Below are 10,061 nucleotides of genomic sequence, written 5' to 3' on the forward strand. Positions count from 1 at the left end.
TGAGTCTCGCAGGCCGCAGCACGTGGTATACCACGAGCTTTCTCGTTTCTAGGCATGGGTTCCCCAGAGGTGTTGATGAAATCCATTTGTTCATTTAGCAAACATTTATCGAGTGCGTAAGTGGTGCCAGGCACTATTCTCGGCGCTGGGGATACAGAAGTTAATAACATAGACAGAACGCCCTGCCCTGGCCATGCTGACATTCTAATGAGGGACAGCAACAATAAAATAAATACGTCTAATATATGATGTGTTTGAGCGTGGCAAATGCAAAGGAGAGAGAAAGCAGGGAGGGAGGCTAGGAAGTGTCAGGGTGCACAGGCCTCTGGGAGGTGGGGGCATTTGAGAAAAGGCCAAAAGGAAGCAAAGGAGGGAGCCTGCTAGATCCTTAGGCTCAGGGCTGACAGGGCAGAGGGCTGGAGGAACTTTCTGGAAGCCAGCAGAGCCAAAGCGGAGTGAGCACAGGGATGGAGGTCATAGATGAGGTCAGAGAGGTACTGAGTGGGGGGAGCCCAGGGAAGACCGTGGCTTTGGGGAAAGTGAAGCCTTTCGGAACTGAGGAAGACGCAGTAACAAGGCACAACGCGGCCCCATGTTAACAGGCTCCGCATCGCTGCTGGGTCGAGGACAGACTGCCAAGGGCCATCGGTGGCGGCTGTACGGAGATCAGTGAGAGCTGCAGGAACAATCTAAGCAAGGACCAGGGGGGTGCCAGTGGAGGCATGAGGAGGGGACAGATTCTGGGTAGTTACTGAAGGCAGACGCAACAGGATTTGCTGACGGATTGAAAAAGGGAGTCAAGGAGCACCTGGGAGAGGCGAGATATTTCCTGGGGGGTGATGAGTCTGGGAGGTACAGATTTGGGGCGACCATCAGAAGCTCAGTTTGGCCACCTCGCCTTTAAGTAGCCTACGGAATCCAACTGGAGAGGTCCAGAAAGAAGGCAGCTGGATAGACTTTTTCTGTGAAGAAGACCCTACAATCCCGTCCCCTCCTTCACCGGCTTTGCCAGTCTGGGCTTCTGGGGCACAAATTCTCTCCAGAATTGCTGCGGCGCTCCCTGGCTCTTCTGTCCCTTCCTCCCTCCGCAACTCCTTATCCCCCCACCTACCTGATTCCAGGTCTTCCTCTGTGGTTGTCCCCGCCCCACCCCCCATAAGAATTCCTTCCCTGATCTTTGTGTTTCCAGGAAGCATGTTTTCCGCTTCTCTCTATCCCATTCCTTCACTCATTCAACAAATTAAGTCCACACTATCTGCCGGGCACACATCCAAGAAATTATGGAAGGGAGTCAGAACACCTTTTTTATCCATAGGTCCACATTCCTGTATTGCAAACCCCAAAACGCTCTGAAAACTGCAGTTTTTTCCTAAGTTTGGGGACAAAACCTGGCGTGAGCTGACAGGTGTTTACGCCCCTTGCTTCCTGGGGCTCAGCGTTCCTGTCTCCTGGGTGCCCCCACACTAGAGTTTCAGAGCCAGGAACCTGGGCTTGTACCTCCCTGTCCCCAGCGCAGTGGAGTCCCGCGGTGCGAGGTCTCTCTGGGAACTTTCCCTGGCTTTTTAAAAAGTTTTCTGTTTTACAAATAAGTAGATGTGGCAGGGTAGCATGTTATTTAAATCAGTAAATAGTCAAAAACCAAATATGGGATAAGATGTGGCTCCTTTGGACCCCAGAATTTTATGATCAAAATCACTACTATGACTCTAAAAACCCCCCAAGCACATTCAAAATTTTGACAAAGCTACATTATTAATTACATCAAATTCAAGTTAAATCAATCAGGTATTAATTCATTGTAACTCTAATCTGAAACTAAAAATCAGGTCTAAGAAATAACCAATTTCAGATAAACTCAGACAGCTCAGATAATTGGTTTTCCAGTATCTGCTTGCTGGCGAATTTATCTGTCCTTGCAGTGCATCAATGACAGATGTCGTTACAAGATGAACATTGCCACTAGGAACACATATTAAGGCAATATTACTTGGGGTAGTTAACAACTCTATCCCTCTCCTCTCGGATTCTCCTTCTGAGTGTGGTTTATCTGCAGACAAGATGGGAACCCCACAAACGCTAAAAAAATAAAGGCATTGCTTTCACTGCAGAGCAAACTATTTCTGAGCTCATTCATGATCCAAATCAGGTGAAATATCACAGGATCTTAGAACCAATTCTCTTTCCCATCATCTATTATGAAAAGTCTTTGACAAAAGCCTAAAAGACGACCAAGTCCGAGCCGCGTATCAGCCTGTTTTTTCGCGGTGAAGGTAATGAAGGGAAGTAAATTCCTCTCCTGGTAGGAGCCGGGCGTTGGTGGGGGGTAGTTTACCATAATCTGGTCAGTAGCCATTTTTAAGGTTATTTTAGAGGCAGTTCGAGTCTTTAAATTAAAAGTGGGGGAGGAAAAGGGAAACATACAGAGGCGAAGAGAGAGTATGGCTCTCTATATAAACAAACAAATATGTTTTAGAACATGAAATGGAAGGATTAAAAACTTGTTGACAGTATGCACAGGCAAGAAAAAAAAGTTTTTGTCGATGTTTTGCATTATTTATTATTTTTTTTGGGGGGGTGGGGAAGTCTTACTTGAAACTGAGACTGAAGCTTATACAAGGTTTGGTATTTTGGATTTGCAGAGATCAAGTTGGTTGGGAAAGGGAAGAAACACTCGCCAAAGCCTGCACTGACAGTTTATTGCACGAAGCAAGAAAATAATATTGCGAAGGGAGATCTGCGCATAATAAAACACCCCCAAAGCAAGCGTGAGATCTACCTTCCGCCCTCCCCCTGCCCCATTCCCGCCGCAGCCAGGAGGTTAAAATAGGCAGACGCGCCGCCCCCGCCGCCCGCGGGTGTGGACCGCGCAGCCCCAGCCCTGGGAGCCCTGGAAATAGCCGCCAGGATCGCGAGACCCAACTTTCCGAGCACAGCAGCGACAAACCCCGAGTGGCCGGAGCTGGAGGCTGGTGGCAGGGGAGCGGCGCAGCAGCTCCAAGAGGGGAGAGGAAGGGGGACAGGGCATCTGGGGTGGGTGGGGGGTAAGGGGTGGGGTTTAAACACACACACGCACGCGCGCGCGCACACACACACACACACACACTCGTGCAACCTCGGGAGAAAATCCACCCAGCGGTTGGGGCCCCAGGTTGAGACTTAACAAAATAATGAATTAATAAATGAAAACCACACAGAAACAAACAGAAAAACCTCCGGTGAAACTTTTCTCACTTCTCGATCAGTCCAAATAGGGGAGCTGCGGGTGTGACAAGGGGCCTTTTGGGGGGGGGGGGGGCGTGGGAAGACTGGCAGATCCAGGCTCCCCCAATCCCAGAGATGGGGGCGTTAAAAGGGAGAAGGGTCCGAGGAACCCCCGAACGCGAGGATTTTTGGATAAAAGGTAAGAAACGGGGCGCCAGGGCGCCGATTCTCGGGGCGTTTGTGGTGAAAGTTGAGACGGGGGGTGGGGGGCATGGTACTCCCCAGGACAAACGCACCGACTTTTGGTTAAAGAGTGAAAGGGGGTTCCGGGGGAGCCCCCCAAATTCAGGCAGTTTGGGGGTCAAAAATAAGAGAGGGGCTCCCTGGGGCGCCCCTAAATTCAGGGAATTTGGGGGTCAAAAATGAGAAGGGAATGCCCTAAATCCAGGAATTTGCGGTGAAAGTTAGGGGGGAGTTTTCGGGGGACCCCCAAGTCAGGGCGTTTAAAGACTTAGAGAGGGGTCCCCGATGCGCCCCCCAATTCAGTGAGTTTGAGGGTAAAAACGAGAGAAAGGTCCCAGAGGTACCCCAATTTCAGGGATTTGGAGGTTAAAAGTGAGAAGAGGGTTCCCAGGCGCCCCCAATTCATGGCCTCTGGGAGTGCGAGTGAAAGAGGGGTCCCGGGGCACCCCACTTTCGGGGATTTGGGGGGTTAAAGTGAGAAACAAGTCCTCGGGCGCCCCCAATTCAGGGATTTCGCGGATAAGAGTGAAAGAAGAGTCCCGGGGTGCCCCAGTTTCAGAGATGTGGGGGTTGAAAGTGAGAAGAGGGTGTCCTCGGGCGCCCCCAATTCCGGGAGTGTAAGGAAGAGTTCGAGAGGGGTCCCCGGAGCGCCCCCAAGTCACAGAGTTTGAGGGGAAGAGTGAGAGAGGGACCCCCGGGCGCCCCCAATTCAGAAAGTTTTGTCGGAAGTGAGGCGCTGGGTCCCCGGCTCACCGGAGACAGGGGGCGTCGCCGGGGGGGTCCCCAAACTCAGCCGCGCGGGCGGGGCCGGGTCCCCGGGGCGCGCCGTCCCGGGCGTTGGGGCTGAACGCGGGGTGCGCTCCCCGCCCCCCACCCCGGCCCCGATCGGGGGGTCCCCGCCGCCCCCGCAACCCCCGGCCGGGCGGGCCCGGGGCGGTCGCACCGGTCACCTGGAGTTCGGGCCGGGAGTTCGGGCAGCGGCTCCCGCGGCGGCGGCGGCGGCGGCTGCTGCGTGTTGGTCCCCGTTGGTAAGTAACAGTCTCCACGGCTACAGTCTCTATGGCGGCGGCGGTGGCGGCGGCGGCCGCTCCTCCTCCCGCTCCCGCCGCCCACCCGCCTCGCGCAGCCCGCCCGGGCGTTGTTCCCAGCAACGGTTACCAGGCTCCGCGCCCCGCCCCCCCAACGGCCCGCCCCTGCCCGCCTCCAACGGGCGCGGGGCGGGGGCGGGGCGCGAGGCCCGGCGGCGTCCCATTGGTCGGGCGCGGTGCCCGTCAGAGGGGGCGGTCCCCCGGCGAGGAAGAGGGCGAGGCCGAGCCAATGGTGGCGGAGGAGGGCGGGGCCTGGCGGGAGGCGGGAGGTGCGCGTGCGCGCGCCCGGCATGGCTAGGGGAGCGGGAGGCGCGCGCTGGTCGGGCGGCGGCGCGGCCCCGGGAAGGGCAAGTTTTGGGGACTTCCGGGGGGACTGCGTTGATTCCACAGACGATCATCAGTCTGGGTCAGGGGTCGGCAAACTGTGGCCCGCGGGCCAAATCCGGCCCTCCGCCTGGTTTTGTGTGGCCCATGCCCTAAGAATTTTTTAAAAAACTTAATGGTCAAAAGAAAAAAAAAATCAAAAGAAGAAACTTTTTATAGTGGAAGGATAAGCATCAAAAGAAAAAAAAAATAGATAAAATGAACTTCATCAAAATTAAAAACTTTTGTGCATCAGACTACATCATCAAGAAAGTGAAAAGACCCACAAAATGGGAGAAAATATTTGGAAACCATTTATCTAATAAGAGTTTAATGTCCAAATTATACAAAGAACTCCTACAACGCAACAACAAAAAGGCAAAACAGTTTTTAAAATGGGGCAAGGATCTGAGTAGATATTTCTCCAAAGAAGATATGCAAATGGCCAATGAGAATACGAAAAGATGCTTAGCCATTAAAGAAATGTAAATTAAAACTACGAAGGGAAACCACTTCACACCCCTAGAATGGCTATTATTTTAAAAACTGAAAATAACAAGCTTTGGCCAGGGTATGGGGAAATACAAATCCTCGTTTACTGCTGGTGAGAATGTAGAACGGAGCAGCAGCTGTGGAAAACAGTGTGGTGGGTCCTCAGAAAGTTAAACATAAAATTACCATATGACCCAGCAATTCCAATCCTAGCAATTTCGATCCTAGCAATTTCAGGATTCCAATCCTAGCAATTTCAATCCCCAAGGAATTGAAAGTGGACTCAAACAGGTATTCATACACCAGTGTTCGTCACGGGATTATTCACAATTGCCAAAAGGTGGAAGCAACCCAAACGTCCATCAACAGATGAATGGATAAACAAAATATGTACAAAGGAATGTTATTCAGCTGTAAAAAACTGGAACATGCTACAACATTGATCAAGCTTGAAGGCATCATGTTGAATGAAATAAGCCAGACACAAAAGGGCAAATATTGTGTGATTTCATTTCGTTTATATGAAATATTTTAAATAAGCAAATTCATAGCTTACCAGAGGTGGCGGCTGGGGAAATGCGACTTATTGCTAAATGTGAATGAGTTTTGGTTTGGGATGATGAAAATAGTCTGAAAATAGATGGTGGCAAAAATTTCACAGTCTTGTCAATGTGCTTCATGTCAAAAAGTTGTCCACTTAAATTGGTTACATCGATTTTTATGTTATATCAATTTTGTCACAATTAAAAGCAAATTAATTATGTAAAAAGAAACTAATTTGTGACCTGTGAAAACTATATGAAACTCAAATTTAAAAATTTTATTGCATCCAGTATTTTCAACAAGTTTAAGGTTTGGCAAACCACAGCCTGTGGGACAAATTCTGTCTACCTTTTCTTGTAATAAAGCTTTATTAGAAAATGGCCTTGCCCGTTCCTTTAGCAACGTGGAAAACTACTTTCATGCTACAGAGTGGGGGTTGAGACTTGAGTAGCTGCCATCTAGACCATATGGTGTAAACATCGGTGCATAAGCAAAGCCTAAATTATTTACTGTCTGGCCATTTAGGAAAAAATGTTGCCAGTCCATTGCGTAGGAGGTATGGGTTTCAGCTGCAAATAGGACAGACAAAAACCCCTACCCTCATAGAGCTTTTATTCTAGTGGGGGGACGTTGACAATCAACAGATTAAGTAAAAATATATAGTTGTTCCAGAGAAAGGGAAGGGATGAGTATGGGCACAAATTGAAATCAGAAGGAAACCCTAGGGGGGGAAATGGTTCTGGAAAGGGGCAGGCAGGGCAATTCAAGGGAAGGTTAGACCTCAGCCCATTCATTCATTCATTCATTCATTCAAGTAATCATAATAGTGAGCACTGATGAATGTGTTCTTATGTACCAGTGTTCCTAGTACTTCTGATGGGTTAGGAGAGTAAAATCTCACAACTGCACCCAGGAAAATGTGCTATGCATTATCCGCATTTTACAGATCAGGAAACTGAGGACCAGAAAGAGTTAGTGAATTTGCCCCGTGTCAAATAGCTTATCAAGGATTTGAACCCCAGAAGTCTGGTGTCAAAATCTATGCCCTTTGAATTGTGATGTATATATATATATACGATGGAATGTTGTGCGGCTGCAGAAAGAAGTGAAGTTGTGAGGCATGCAACAATGTGAATGAATCTGGAGGACATTATGTTCAGCGAAATAAACCAGAAATGAAAGGACAAATATTGCATGATCTCACTAATCTGAAGTAACTATAACGAGCAAACTGAGAGTTAATGTCGAAAGCATAGGTTATCAGGGGATAGAAAGAGGGCAGCGATTGTACAATCAAAGCTTAAGGAGTACAAAATGTTCAATAAAATTGATTGTAAAGGTTCAGAGATGGATAGCACAAGGCTGTGTGATGGTAGCACAATACTGTAAGTGTAACTAACAAAGCTGAGTGTGAGTATGGTTGAAAGAGGAAGGCTAGAGTCACATATGTCACCAGAAGGAAAGCTAGAAGATAAAAACTGGGACTGTATAACTTAGCGAAACCTAGAGTGGGCAATGATGGTGGTTAATTGTATAAACATAAGAAAGTTCTTACGTGAACTAGAATAAATGTATGTCACTGTTACAAGGTATTAATAATAGGGTGGTATATGGAAAAAATACAATTAATGAAAACTAAGATCTATAGTTAACAGTAACATTGTAATATCCTTGCATTAATTGTAACAAAGGCCCTATACCAAGGGGCATAGGATTTTTTTCTTCAGAAGAAATGAAAATGTTCTCATATTAACTGTAGTGGTGAATGCATTACTGTGTGATTATACCAAGAGCCATTGATTGCATACTTAGGGTGGTTTGTGTAGTGTGTGAATAAAGCTGTTAAAAGATAATAATAATGTGGGGGGCGGGATAAGGGGGTATGGGATGTTTGCGGTTTTCTTTTTTCTTTTTATTTCTTTTTTTTTGAGTAATGAAAGTGTTCTAAAATTGATTATGGATGAATGCAGTGATCCATTGATTCTACACTTTGGATGGATTATATGGTGAGTGAGTATATCTCAATAAAATATGGTGAGTGAGTATATCTCAATAAAATTGCATTAAAACACTAACAAAAATAAACAAAATTATGCAGTTCTTGAAAAAAAAATCTATGCCCTAGATTACTAGCTGGGTGGCTTGCAAACTTTTTTTGATCACAACACATAGCAGGAAATACATTTTACCTAGAGTCCCAGCACACACAAACGTATGTATAACTAAAGCAAAATTCCATGAAACGATACTTCATGTAATGTGCTCTGATACTTTCTTTTGTTTCATTTTAATTTAAATGCTGCTGGTGACTTGCCAAATTGATTTCACAACTTTCTAATGGGTTACTTCGCAAAGATTTTCATGTGAGGCAGTCTTAAGCCTAGGACTGTAGCAATCAGTCCCTTAAATTTATCTATTAATATATTTTAAATTGTTTATCAAGAGCTTATGATTTGCCAGGCTCCATTCTAGGTGCTAGGGACACAGCTGTGTATAAAATACACACAGTTCCCAACCTTATAGGAATGGCCATAGGTAGTAACTTCCCAGTGGGGAATGAGTGGGTGGGGACTTACCGTAGATAGAATAGCCTGGGTTGACCAGTTGTCCCGGTTGGCCGTAGCCTGAGGGATTTCCAAGGATACAGGATTTTCAGTACTAAAACTGGGAAGTTCCTGGACAAAGCGGGAAGAGTTGGTCACCTTTGGCCTCTCTGAGGAGGTGACATTTGAGCCAAGATCGGAATAATGAGGAACAAGGGAATAAAATTTCAGGAATTCAAAGTCCCTGGCATGGAAACTCATACTGAAGAAATAGAAAGCAGTGGGTGTGGCTGAAGGAGAACGGGACAAAACAGTGAGTCAGAGGATATTGGAGTCATTTCGTGTGAAACGTCATAAGCTATGGGAAGTAGCCCTTATCCGATGAGAAACCCATTGGAGAATTTTAAGCAGGAGGTTAACATAATCCAATCTGTGACTTTAAAAGTTCAGTCGGGCCATTGTGCAAAGAATAGGTTGTAGGAGGTAAGGCGAGCTATCACAGTTGGGAGTCTCCTGGGCTAGAAACTATGGCAGCTTGGATTAGGGGCCTGGTAGTGGAGGTAGAGATGAATAGGTGGATTTGGGGTACATTTTGGAGAATATTCTGATGGACTGGCTGTGGGAGGGAAGTGAGGGATTAAGTGTTGGGGTAGAACAAGAGGTTCCTTGCATGGGTTTTGTTCAGTCCATTCTGCTATATTGCTTGTTTTGAAAATGTGAATTTGTTCCAGTGCGATGGATATATTAGGGAACAATTTGAGCATAATGCAAACTTCACATTTGCTTAGGTGCAATCTCGTCTGCAAGAAACACTAGGTAAATGCAGAAAACGTCACTGAGCTGAATTGAGCTTCACAGGAATGTGCAACCACATACACGCCCACACCTCAAACTCTACCAGTTTCTGCAGTTTTCCACACTTTTTACGAGCCCCACTCCCCACCTGCATTTGGGGCTACAACTTTCCATCTGATTTCAGACACCCTTCCTTCTACCACTTCACCTTAACTACTCGCATGCTGTAAACCTTCCAATACCAACTTCGACAAGCAGATTTCAGGCCCTTTCCAAGGCAAAGTATCATGTGTATTGTCGCTTTTATGTATTTTCTAGCTGCCTTAACATGTATAAAATTCTACTATCTCAAGGAAGAAATCACAAGGGAAATCAGAAAACACTTTTGGATAAATATGTACCAAAATGTATGGAATAAAGCCAAAGCAGAGGGAAAGTTACAGCTTTAAACGGCTATACTGAAAAAGAAGAAAGATCTCAAACCTGAAGTCCTACTAGAAAAAAAAGGGCAAACTAACACAAAGCCAGCGAAAGAAAGGAAATAATAAAGATTAGAGTGGAGATAAATGAAGTAGAGAATAGAAAAATCAACAAAACCAAAAGTTGGTTCTTTGAAATGATCAAAGCAAAATTGACAAACCTTTACTTAGACTGAGAAAAAAGAGAGAAGACTCAAATTATAAAAATGAGGAATGAAGTGGGGACACTACTGCCGACCTTACAGAAATGAAAAGGTTTCTGAGGAAATACTATGAATAATTGTATGCCAACAAATTAGATAACCTAGATGAAA

General features: G+C 46.4%; 1 protein-coding gene across 2 annotated transcripts in view; it reads right to left on the minus strand.

Annotated features, from left to right (window-relative positions):
- Nucleotides 1-4,559, minus strand: part of RFX2 (regulatory factor X2) — a 97,165-nt gene extending 92,606 nt beyond the window's left edge. For both annotated transcript variants that reach the window (XM_037824021.1, XM_037824019.1), the window contains exon 1: nt 4,395-4,559. The gene's annotated coding sequence lies outside the window, so the exon portion shown is untranslated. The remainder of the gene's footprint in view (nt 1-4,394) is intronic.
- Between the last annotated feature and the right edge of the window lie 5,502 nt (nt 4,560-10,061).

This window comes from Choloepus didactylus (assembly GCF_015220235.1).
Source record: "Choloepus didactylus isolate mChoDid1 chromosome 25 unlocalized genomic scaffold, mChoDid1.pri SUPER_25_unloc1, whole genome shotgun sequence".
Taxonomy (NCBI): domain Eukaryota; kingdom Metazoa; phylum Chordata; class Mammalia; order Pilosa; family Megalonychidae; genus Choloepus; species Choloepus didactylus.